The sequence below is a fragment of the Dipodomys ordii genome, unplaced genomic scaffold, assembly GCF_000151885.1.
Source record: "Dipodomys ordii isolate 6190 unplaced genomic scaffold, Dord_2.0 Scaffold342, whole genome shotgun sequence".
Taxonomy (NCBI): domain Eukaryota; kingdom Metazoa; phylum Chordata; class Mammalia; order Rodentia; family Heteromyidae; genus Dipodomys; species Dipodomys ordii.
Window position 1 is genome coordinate 136,890 of NW_012267558.1, and position 13,210 is coordinate 150,099.

Sequence of the window (13,210 nt, forward strand, 5' to 3'; positions counted from 1 at the left end):
CAATAGCCACACCTTTTCAAAAGTATACATATGTTTATATATACATATATATATATATATATATAAATACAAGTAAAGTTGTGAAGAATTAAGTTTCTTTTTTCTCAAAGCATCTCATGCTCAAAATATGATGTGGCAAAGGAGACACATTAAAGAGTACAAAGGAAGTTTCATGAAGGAATAACTTTTAGCATTCTAGTGTATTGCATGGTGACCACAATGAATGATATTGCACTACATATATCAATATTTCTGATAGAAGTGATTTTTAAAAAAAATTTGTAAGCTTAATTTAGCCATAGCTCCAACGTGTACATCCAACAAAGTGTATTTTATTCCACAGATATGCATTTATCATTTTTCAATTAATAAAATGACACAATGAAATTAATTCTATGGTCAATTACAATATGCTAAAATAATATTTTATATTTTGCTGTAAAGAGAGGGTGAATAGAGTACAGAGATATTTTTAAAGAAGAATATTCTTATAATTTCATTAGAGTATATTGTATTGCTTATTGATCATTAATTGTTATATCTAAATTAGAAGTTAACATTTATCATTTCTATAAATGTATATAAGGAAACATTACATAGAAGATTAGGTTGTATTTGCAGTTTAAGGCTTCCATGGAACATGTCTCTCAGATAAGGAAGGACTGAAATACTTCCTTACCCACAAGAAAAGAAAAAAAAAGTCCCATCTGCTCTACTTGGTTCATAGGAATTATGGTGCCCAAAGTAATGATAGGTGTGAAAATGCCACAAAATGTTGTAGTTATTATATTTAGATATGATAAGAACTAAACAGGATCGAATTCTTGAGAAAGATGACACATATGTGCCATGTAAATATATCTTGTTGCTTGTTTATTCTGTACCAAGAACTTTTATCTGTCATCTTTTTGACTTACACAATTGCTGATATATATGGAATAATTCCTACAGTGCTTTTCAGAAAAGAAAGCTCAGAAAAGGGCAATCATTGGCCCACATTAGCCCAGGCAGTAAAGAAAAGAGCTCTCCCTAAACCTTTCATTGAAACGGCTGTGATATTATGTAACTAGGGTCTCTCCAATATTGAGATGAAATTTAATTTGCATAGTGGATATTTATGTCTAACGTGGTGGCATAATCCCTGTACTCAAAAGACTGAGCCTAAGAATTTTGAGTTAAAGGCCATTTTGTGCTATATATATATATATATATATATATATATATATATATATATCTGCAGTCTAATGTAAAAGTAATAGGCTATTAGAATTTAACTGGGCCTAAATGAATGGAGTAGAATAAATAGAATAAAAGTAAACTTTCACATGAATAGGCAAATAATTTTAACAAAGACTTGTGGTAAATTGTGCTGTAAAATTGAATGCTAACATGCAAAAGAATGAAATTAAATGCTTAAATCTCATCAGTAAGAAAAAAAATCAATTCAAAGAAGACACAGTACTGAAATGCAAGCTCTGCACATATGAAGTGACTAAAAACACATGAGAGAAACCCTTCAAGATATTTCAGTAAGCTGCTAGCATTTTTTTTGTAACTACCACAAAGCATAGACAAATGGATTACAGGAATGTAAAAACCTTCTGCAACAAGGAAACAATTCTCAGAGAATAAAGAAGTGCCAACAAATATATTAGCTTGAAAAGGAATGTGAAAATATTAATGACATGATATAAAAACAAAGCATAGTTAAGTGTATGTGTAGGTAGATCTAGAGATAGGCAAAATATTGATTAATCTTTACTCTTAATTTGCCTAGGAGACCAGTAAAGCACATTTTGGATGTGTTTGAGGACAATTTGAGACATTTAGATCATAAGGCCTTTGACCTATATGTGACTGTATTGTCATAGACACATACAGAACTTGGTTAAAAAGAATTGTCTCTTTGAAGATTTTTATTGGGGAATTTAATTTTTTGAGTTCCAGGTATATTTTAGATATGAGACCCTTGTCAGTTGTATGGCTAGTGAAGGTGAAGATTTTCTCCCATTCCGTGGGCTTTCTATTGATCTTGCTAGCTATGTCCTTTGCCATGCAGAAGCTCTGCAACTTCTTGCAATCCCATTTGTCCAACCTTTCTTTCAGTTTTTGTGTTTCTGGGTCTCTATTAAGAAAATTTCGGCCTTTGCCAAGAAGACCTAGAGTTCCTCCTAATCCATCCTGTAATGTTTTCAGAGTGTCTGCTTTGACTCAGAGGTCTTTGATCCATTTGGAGTTGATTCTGGTGCAGGGTGATATATAAGAATCTAGCTTTAGTTTTCTACAAGTAGTTAACCAATTTTGCCAGCACCGTTTACTGAAGAGGCTGTCTTTCTTCCATTCTATTTTTTTAGCTTACTTATCGAAGATTAGATGGCTATAGGTCTGTGGGTTTCAATTCTATTCCATTGGTCCTGAGGTCTGTTCTCGTGCCAGTACCAAGCTCTTTTGATTACTATGGCTTTGTAGTAGAGTTTGAAATTTGGTATTGATATTCCTCCAGCACTGTTCTTTCTGTTGAGGATCGTTTTTGCTATTTGGGGTCTTTTATTGTTCCATATGAACTTTTGGATTTCCTCTTCTATTTCCTTGATGAATGAGGTGGGAATTTTGATTGATATTGCATTGAATTTGTAGACAGCCTTGGGAAGTATTACCGTTTTCACGAAGTTGATCTTTCCAATCCAGGAGCATGAGAGTTTTTGCCACTTTCTAAGAAACAACTGCCCAATAAATAAGTGGGCTAAATACTTAAAGAGAAACTACTCTGAAGAGGAAAGAAAGATTGCCAATAGACACATGAAGAAATGCTCATCCTCCCTAGCCATAAAAGAAATGCAAATCAAAACGACATTGAGGTACCACCTCACTCCAGTTAGAATGGCTAAAATCAAGAACTCTAAAAACAACAGATGCTGGAGGGGATGTGGACAGAAGGGAACTTTACTGCATTGTTGGTGGGAGTGTAAACTTGTTCAACCACTTTGGAAAGTAGTATGGAGGTTCCTCAAAAGACTCCACATAGAGCTCCCCTATGACCCAGCAATCCCACTTTTGGGCATTTACCCAAATGTTTACAAACAAGACCACACTAAAGCTACCAGCATGACTATGTTTATTGCAGCACTATTTACTATAGCTAAGGTATGGAACCAACCCAGATGCCCCTCAGTAGATGAATGGATCCAGAAAATGTGGTATATATACACAATGGAATTCTATGCCTCCATCAGAAAGAATGACATTGCCCCATTTGTTAGAAATGGAAAGGCTTGGAAAAAATTATATTAAGTGAAGTAAGCCAGGCCCAAAGAAACATAGGTCCCATGGTTTCCCTTATTTGCAATATCTAGTATATGTCTGAGTCAAGCAGAGAACCCTAAGATACTATTAAAATGTTTTTTTTCTTTCATGTGATTGTTTCTAACACATTTATAAGATTATTTGTTTGTTGCTATGTATGTCCCTCCCCCACAGTATAACCCCTGATTTCACTGTATTTGATGTCGGTATAATTTGTGGAGGGGAAGGGGAAAAACAAATCGTTTAAATAGGGATACCGGTGGACCCATTGCAACAATGAGATGTACAAGTCATTATGTCGAAAAATGAACTTTACTTTGGTGCGGGGGAAGGGGGGAGAGGTGTAGCGGGGAGGATTGGGTGGGGGGGCGGGGGGAGGTTGGGAAGGGATGGGAAGGGGAAACAAAGGAGGAGGCTACAATGCTTGATAAGAAATGTACTCATTATCTTGCCATGTAATTGTATCTCGTCTGTACAGTATTTTCACAATAAAAAATAAAATTAAAAAAAATTGTCTCATCTGAATTATAGGGATTGACAATTCCTCAAATCTGATACTAGCAAGCTAGCAGGATGGGATTATGCAAAGTGTGGTTTTTGTTTGATTCCAAATCACATAGAAACAGGGGAATCAGCAGTGCAGTTCCAAGTTGAAGGCTGGCAGGCTCTAGAGACAGAAAAAGATGATATTTTAGTTCAAGTCAAAAAGCAGGAAAAACTGACATCTCAGTTTAAATGCTGTCAGGCAGAAAGAATTCACTATTATTCCTAGGAGTGTCTGCTTTTTTCCTTCCATTCAAGCCTCTGGCTTCCGACTGTGTACTTTGGAGATCATCCGTCTCTATAACCACTTTAGCCAATTCCATATAATAAATCCTTTCTATATACACATTCATTCTTCAGGTTCAAATTCAGTGCTGAACTTTGGGTGACACATGAAATTTTGTAAAATTTCAGAAAAGCATCAAATCACCTACAAGAGAGCAAGCCAGAAGTAAAATCTGACTTCCTTCCTTCCTTCCTGCCTTCCTTCCTTCCATCCTTCCTTCCTTATTTCCTTCCTCCATTCCTCCTTTCCTTCCTTCCTTCCTTCCCAGCCTTCTTTCCTTCCTTTCCTTTCCTTTCTTTTTTCCCTTTCCTTTTCCCCCCTTTCCTTTCCTTTCCTTTTCCTTTCCTGTCCTGGCAGAAATATTTCTCTGCTACTTACTATTTCTGTGGCCTATTTACCTTGGTTTGTCTGGATTTCCTGAGTAGTAAATTGTAACACTAATAATACCTTCATCGTTAGTGGCTAAGATTAACTAAATTAATTTTTATAAGTATTTATTTAATTATATTTAAATTGACACTGCCATTATATTGAAAATTAGATGCAAAAAGAAAATAGATAACAATTGGAAATAAGGAATAGATAGAACAAGAAATGTGCATGTGAATTCCAAGGAACTGGAATGTGAATGTGAATATTCCAATTGCATTCTAAAATATTCTCACACATAATCCTCAGAAAGTTTAGTACTATTCCAAGTGAGTAATCAAGTAAGAGAAAAAGTAAACCAAGTGATATTGCTAACATATTCTCAAGACAAAATTTGTCTTTCCTGTTGAATAACTGCTGCAGGTGAGACATAGGATGTCTGTACAGCTGGTTGAGAAGGAGTATAGGATAAACAAGAGGACAAAAAGGAAGACCCACATCAAATTTAATAAAACATTCTTTTTGAAATTTGCAAAACTTCAAAACAGCTGCTGAATTGATGACTATATGAATTCAAATATCTGTATACATTTGAAAATCAATTAAGTTAGATTGTTTTCATATTATTGAAATTTATTTTGACCAAAACTATTTATCATTTCATCTGAGAACAAAATGAAAACCTACTTAGCTGTGATGATATAGTCAATAGAAGTTACATGTTGTAAAATTGTCTGCTTAATGTAGTGTTGATTGCTCTCTATGAGAAAAATATCTGGACCTGAAAAAATACACATGATAATATTCATTATATAATATGTACTTTTACTGTAAAAGTGAAATACAACTTTTTGTCTTGAAGAGCAAACTAAAATAACTCATTGTGAAATTATCGCACAGTTACTTCAAGTAATTGACCATTATAGCACAAAGATAGGACATTTTAATTACCTGGACTGTTGAATAAATTAATTTGCTGAAATTGCATAGGAACACTGAAAAATTACTAAATAACATTTTAAATGACAAAAAATGATTTATGAAGTTTTTCCTATTTCCATATAAAAAGACTTCTACCAAGGAAAATTTTATGATGATATTGATTATATGCTATCTGGTGATAAACAGAAGCTTCAGAGTAAGACAATTTGAGACTAAAAGATCAACATCTATGCTAAATTAATCAAAGTCAGTTTGTATCTTACAATTATATGATAAACATGCTGAAAAACTACACTAGGTTTGAAGCGGAGGTACTGTAAACACCTGTATTGATCACCACATTTCAAAGAGAAAAATTGATATGTAGTTTATCGAAATTTGAATTTCTTTTTCAGATAGCAATACACAGAAAATTATCAAATAGGAAAGGCTGATTAAAATCAGAATATGACTAATTATCTTAATTGCATACATTACCAAAACACAGACAATACTTAAGGTATAATAGAAACTTCATCCTTTTTCTTTGCCACACAGACATGTACATATAGACAGATTAGTAGATGCACCTACTCTATGATACCTATGATTGTCAAGACCTGTTATGGTTCTTCAAAAAAATCTACTAGGGAAAGTTCATTACTATTAGCCACTACTAAAATGGTTTAAATAGTTATACTATTCATACTACCATGTCATGTATGTATATATATTCATATATATCTTTCATTGTGTATATGACAATACAAATTTATGTACTTTAGTGTAAGAATAGTTTCTGTTTGGGAATCTACCTTAGCTTCACATTGATATAAGCTGATAATAAGGAAATTACATGGAGAAGCAATAGGATGTCTGTTAGGAAGTAAATATTTGTTGAGAGATTTGAGATAATTCTGGGAATTGCATAGATTAAAGGCAAAAGTTATGGTGGATTTTAAGGATTCCCTGTCAAATGGACCCTTCCTAAAAGAAGCATATGTTTTAAATCTACTATGTGATTTTGTTTTTCTTTTGTGTTTTTTCTTATGTTTTATTCCCTGTTGTCACTGTATTTGATTTTGGAGCCCTAGATATTGCATATACATTTAGCTGAATTAGGGAAGGAAAGGGGAACAAAAATGGCGAGACAAAGGACAAAGGGTGAACGAAGGCAACAGTGATACTCACAAGGCAATGTATGGGAAATGAACTGTACAACTTGGTGTGGAGGGATTGGGCAGAGGGAAAGTGGGAGAAAAATGAGGGAAGGGGTAACAAGTTGTACAAGAAATATACTCATTACATTAGGTACGTAACTGTAACCCATCTGGACATCACGTTGACAATAAAAATAAATTAATAACAGAAAAAATAAACACATACTTTGAGTAGAATAAGTGGTTACTTCTTAAAGACCGAAAGAAAAATGCTATCTAGGAACCAGTGGTTCATGCCTGTATTCCCTGCTACTTAAGAGATTGAGGTCTGAGAATTGAGGCTCAAAGCCATCCCAAGCAGGAAAGTTGAGCTGTGACTAAAATGATAGAGCCCTATCCTTGAGCAAAAAGAACTCAAGTACAGGACCAGGATACACACACAAAAGAAAAGAAAAATGCTATGCACTGGTGCTTATGCGAATAATCTCCATGTCTGTTAACTAATTATGCAAGGAATATTGCAAGCCTATTTAAAGTAAAAATATTAACTTAAAATTTTATTAAATTAATAGGTTACAGATTTATTCTCAGGAGAGAATATATACTTTCCTCTGGAAAAGTAAATTTGCATTTCTACCAAATAAGGTAAGGTTATATGTGATGAAAATCCAGATTTTAAATAGCTAAATTAATACTTCTAGAACTTACACACCAATTTTCTTAAATTGGTGTCTGGTAGAAAGAAATTGAGAAAATATAAAAGTATAATTCTCACCTTATGCACAATTGACTTAACATATGTGTGTGTGTGTGTGTGTGTGTGTGTGTGTGTGTATGGCTACAGAACATATTAATCTTTTCAGAGAACACCTTTGATTTTATATAATAGAGACAATTGTGTTTTTTTCATATTCAACCTAGCTATATTAAAAGACTTTGAAGATTTTGTTTGAATTTGCCTCACTCAAATACTAAAATACTAAGGAATTTAATTACCTTTATTCAAGATAGTTTTTAGATTTCTTTTTAAACAAAAACAGCATTATCTCTGTTATCTTGATATGTATTATTAAACTTACAGGTAAAGTACTAAATGCCAAAGTTCTTTTATGCCTTCATGAGGATTACTTATTTCCTAGTTTATTTTCTAGATTTTGATTCAGGATGTATAGTAACAGTTTACTGCCCATCATTACTTAATATTAAAAGAGAGGAAAAACCTAACCATTTGTGGAAACTTTTAGGAGATAAAAATTATCAGTAATGCAAACACAATTAAGACAAACTATTGAACTCTTGATTGTTGTTGAGATAGAAAGGCAAGCCTCCCTCCCAAAATGTATCTATCCCTGACTTCTGTCCCTTTCAGGATAGAAGAGATTTGTTCCTGATACCTTGCCATTAAGACTAGTATGTAAATTGAACTTGAGAACTTGATTATTTTTAACCAAAATATTTAGCCAAAATACTTTTGTTTATAACTAATGCAAATAACAGAATTAATCAGAATCAATAAATTTTCATGCTCACTCATAGAGAAAAAGATTCATTTCTGAAGAAAATGCTCTGGCATATGTTTCAAAGGGCTTTAATGTATGCCAGATAAACAGAATTACTTGTGGTGAACTGCACACAAGAGAATAGAAAGCAAATTTGCTCTGAATACTTCCTGATAAGTTATGTCAATTTTTGACAGATGCGAATGTTGGCTAATCTGGTAAGGGAAGCTTTTCAAAGAAACTTCAGTTAATTATGCTTGTGCGAAGTGAAAGAATTGCTGCTGTCTTGACAACAGTTCTACCTGGGTATTTTCAAAATCTTGGTATTCATGAATGCGCCTAAAGAAACAAGAACATTTTTGACAGTTTTCAAAATCTGATATCACTTCTTTGGAGTTAGATCATGTGTGCCCCTGGAATAATGTCAACAACATCAAAACCCAGGCTACAATATTTTGCACAAAATAGGAAAATGTTGAGTTTATTTCATCAAGCTATGTCCTGGAACATAGAGATTTAGAATAAGACTTTGATCCTTTTTCTCAAGTAGAACAAGTTTTTGAATAAAACAATATTAGATTTATAACAATCATCTTGACAGTGTTCCCTTTGAATAATAGGTGCATCTATAAATAAAGAAATAAATAAAATAGAGGTAATGCCGGGACTAAATAGATCTTATAAATGACTATTATCTAAAGAATATTTTGGATATATATATATATATATATATGTGTGTGTGTGTGTGTGTGTGTGTGTGTGTGTATTATTAGTGCAATGGTCAATTGTATTTGCTACTGACATTTGGAAATAGTAGTCAGTTCCTTGGCTAGCATTGAAATAATTAAAAATTAAAAATTTTTGTGGATAGTATCAATAATAAATATTTTAGTGGAATAGTTTGGATTTGATATGTTTGCCCCATTTGGATTACTGCTAGGCATGATTGAGTTAAAACATAGAAATGCACTTTTGGTTAAAGTTCTAGAAAGAAAAAGGATCAGAAGACTAAGAAAGAATATATGATGCATATGGCTATGAATGAACCTATGGAATTAGGTACAAAGTATGAAGACTTATACAACATTCCTAACCCTACTATGGAAGAGCCACTGAAAATAAGGTACATTGTATATGTTACTAATTAATTGCTATCATCTTTTACTTATGGTTACCTTTGAGCCAGCACAACAAGAACATGAACAGAGTAACTAGGAAACAGAGGTGATGGATTTATACAGGACCAACACACTGACTCTTGCAAAGTGTGATTTTAGCTACTGCCAACAGATAAAACTGTTCTAAGAGACCAATCAGAATCTTAGTGGCAAGGTACCGGGAACCAGTTTCTTCTATCCTAAAAGGAACAGAGAGAAGTTATCACAGGGAAAGATAGGAGGCAGGGAATCTTGCTTTTTTATCTGAAAAGCCTTAATGTAAACACTATACAGGAATGCTGTATAGTGCATTAAATGGAATTTCACATAACTTAATACCTTGCTAGGAAACCAAGTTTACAGTAGAAGAGATATAAGATTGGGTCCATGAAATTGTAACCTATTGATCTAATATTACCACATACTGCACCATCCAGAAAGAATCAACCTTCCAGAACATAGCTAATGTACTAACCTAGAAAGAACAGTCTTAAAAAGATTTTACATTTTAAAAATCTATATGATACTTTGTTCCCTGATGGGAGAATATGAGTTTAAAATCCAAGAGCAGAAGTTGGATGAAGACATTTATTATCAGTACCAGTTAGCCACTAGAATTTTAAATTATTTAAATCTAATTTACTTGATTTATTTTTTTTGCTGGTCCTGGGGCTGAGTATAGTTCCTGAGCTTCTTTTGATTAAGACGAGTGCTCTATCACTTGAATCACAGTGCTACTTTTTTAATAGTTTTTTTTGGAGATAAGTATCTCAGGTGGGCTAGGCTGGCTTTGAACCAGGATCCGCAGATCCCAGCCTACTGAGCAACTAGGATTAAAGGCATGAGCCATTAGTGTCCAGATTGATTTTTCTATATAATAATATGAATATGCCTGTCTTTTGTATTTAAATTCCATAGATAAATTTTCTACATCCATTCATCAGCTCCTGGATACCTCAGTTTGACTTGACAGTTTGGCTATTTTGAACATAGTTCACAATAAACATGAATCTTACATACTAATTTAATATAATTTGTATATATTCCCAGGAATTCTATGCTCATAAGGGGTCATAAGGTAGATCTATTTTCAGTTTTTTGAGGTAATCATCCCAGTTTTCATAGGGATTATACTAGTTCACATTCCAATTTATAGTGTGTGAGGCTTTCTTTACCCCTGAATCCCAACTAGCATTTGTTGGATTTTTTAATTGTGAAAATATTGTACAGAGGGGTTACAATTACATGAGCAAGGTAATGAGTACATTTCTTATCAAGCATTGTGCTTCCTTCTTTGTTTCCCGTTACCATCCCTTTCAATCTCCCCCCACCCACCCCCTTCTTTTTTTAATTTTTTTTCTTTTTTGGGGGGTCCTGTAGTGGGGCCTGAACTCTGGGCCTGGGCGCTGTCCCTCAGCTCTTCAGCTCAAGGCTAGCACTCTACCACTTGAGCCACAGCACCACTTCCGGCTTTTTTCTTATGTGGTGCTGAGGAATCGAACCCAGGACCTCAGGCATGCAAGGCAAGCGCTCTACCACTGAGCCACCTTCCCAGCCCATCCCACCCCCTTCTTAATGATTTTCATTCTGAGTGAGGTAAGATAGACTCTAGTATGAATTTGATCTGTATTTCCTTTATGACTAAGAATGTTGAAATATCTTTACATATCTCTTAGTCACTTTTATTTCTTCTAAGAACTTATTCAAATAAATGGTTTGCACATTCATTGATTGGGATGTTTGTGGGCTTTTTAGCTGTATATTTTTTATTTCTTTGCATAGTCTGAATATTCATTTATTTATTGAATAGCTGGCCAGGATTTTCTCTAATTCTATGATTTTTCTCTCGATTCTGGTAAGTCTGTCTTTCCTTTTGATATTTTACAGTCTATGGATTATGAAAAATATATAATAAGATGCATCCACCGACCACAATTATGACTATAGTCCCAGCTACTCAGTACACTAAAGGAGGATCACTTAAGTCCATGAATTCAATGCCAATTTAGGTAGCATACTTAGATTCTGTCTCAAAAAATGTATCCACATTTATAGTATTCTGAAAATATTTTAATACCCAAACATCATGTGTCCTTCTTCTGCCCCTTGAGCCCCTCGTTTCTTTTGAATAAATTCCTCTATTAAATATGGGTTTATCAAATATTTCTCCTAATCTGTGCATCCCTAATCAACTCACTTTCACTAAGGTTAAATTTTTTTGGTGTGAATATCTGGCCTATCTAATACCATTAAAATATTTTGTCTTTTCACCATTGTATCACCCCCCCTTTTTTTTAACCAAATACCTCATTGTCTTGATTGGTATAATTTTAGAATAAATCATAAAAATGATGTGTTAGTGTTCCAATTTTATTCTTGACTTTTCAATTTTTTAGGAGTTCTGGGTTTTTTTTCTGTACATAAAGTTCAGATTCCATTTGCTGATATAAAAATAACTTGCTGAGGTTTTGAAGAGAAATGCATTGCATTTTTAAATTAAAGTAGGCAGAATAAACACCTTGATAAAACTATTTCTTCTTGATAAATTTCTTCTTGATAAAACTATCTCTGCACATGGAATATGTTTCTTCACTTCTTAATGTTTCTTCAGGGTTTTTCAGTTTTCCTTAGAGTTTCTATATTTTTCTTATCATTATACATAGTATAACTTCATGTTAACTTATTAATTACAGGTTTCTAAAAAAGCCATTGAATTTTTCATATTCACTGTATATCTTACAAATTAGATTATTTGTTCATACAACATTTGACTTTTTTTCTTATTTGTTCATTTTTGGGAGATTTCCTCCTTGCCAGGAATTTCATCTGTAAACAGTGGCAATTTTATCTCCCCTTTCCTAATCTGTATACATGTTGCTTGCATTTCTATTTTCATTCAATTTCCCATAAGCTCTAGAACAATTTGAGAAATAGTGAAGGCAGACATCTGTGACCTGTTCCTCATCTTAGAAGACAAGCATATAGTTTCTCACTATCAAGTAAGATATTTCCAGTAGATTTCTCTGTAGTTCTTCCTTATCAAGTTTAGAAATCTGATTTTCATTCCTAGTTTGAGAGCTTTTAGTGTAAATAAGAATTATATTTTCTTATTATTTATCTGTACATATTGGTATAATCTGATATTTCCTCAGATTACTGGTACAATGGTATGAGGTCAACTGTATTTCTTTTTGTTCTTTGTTGGAGTAAGTTTTCTAACATTTTATCTGTGTTAAAACAATTTATTAGGAATTCATTAGTCCTAGAATTCTTTGATGGCCTGTGTTCCTTCATAAGTAGATCAGAGCCAAAAATAAACATTAAAAGATAAAATGCTTAAACTCCATGAATCACAGATAGCTAACTCAGCAATGGCTATATTATATGACAAATTAAGGAAATATAATCCAAGTAAGAGAATTGCTAAACTTTTAATATAAGCAAATTAATTTATTTCACTATTCCTATAGCTACCCTTTTAAAACTTTTTGCGGGAATTTTCAAGATGGCGGAGGAGAAGCTGGAATCTGAGAAAGCTCTCGCATAGAAAGCAGTTTTAGAGTTCCAGTGAACAGTCCTAAGCCAGAGAATCACACCAAGTGTGCCACCACAGGACAGAGAGTTAGACAAGAGAGGGAAGCCAAGGCAAAAAGACACATCTGAGTGCTCGCCAACAGCTGCGGCGAAAGGGTAAGACTAGCCTGTTCCATTGTGAGTAAAGAGGGAACAGGTGGGTTGGAGGGCAGTGATAACCATATAATTTGGCAGAGAGGTGACAATAAACCAACTCAGATGCCCCTCAGGAGATCAAGAAAATGTGGTATATATACACAATGGAATTCTATGCCTCCATCAGAAAGAATGACATTGCCCCATTTGTAAGGAAATGGAAAAACTTGGAAAAAATTATATTAAGTGAAGTAAGCCAGGCCCAAAGAAACATAGGTCCCATGGTTTCCCTTATTTGCAATA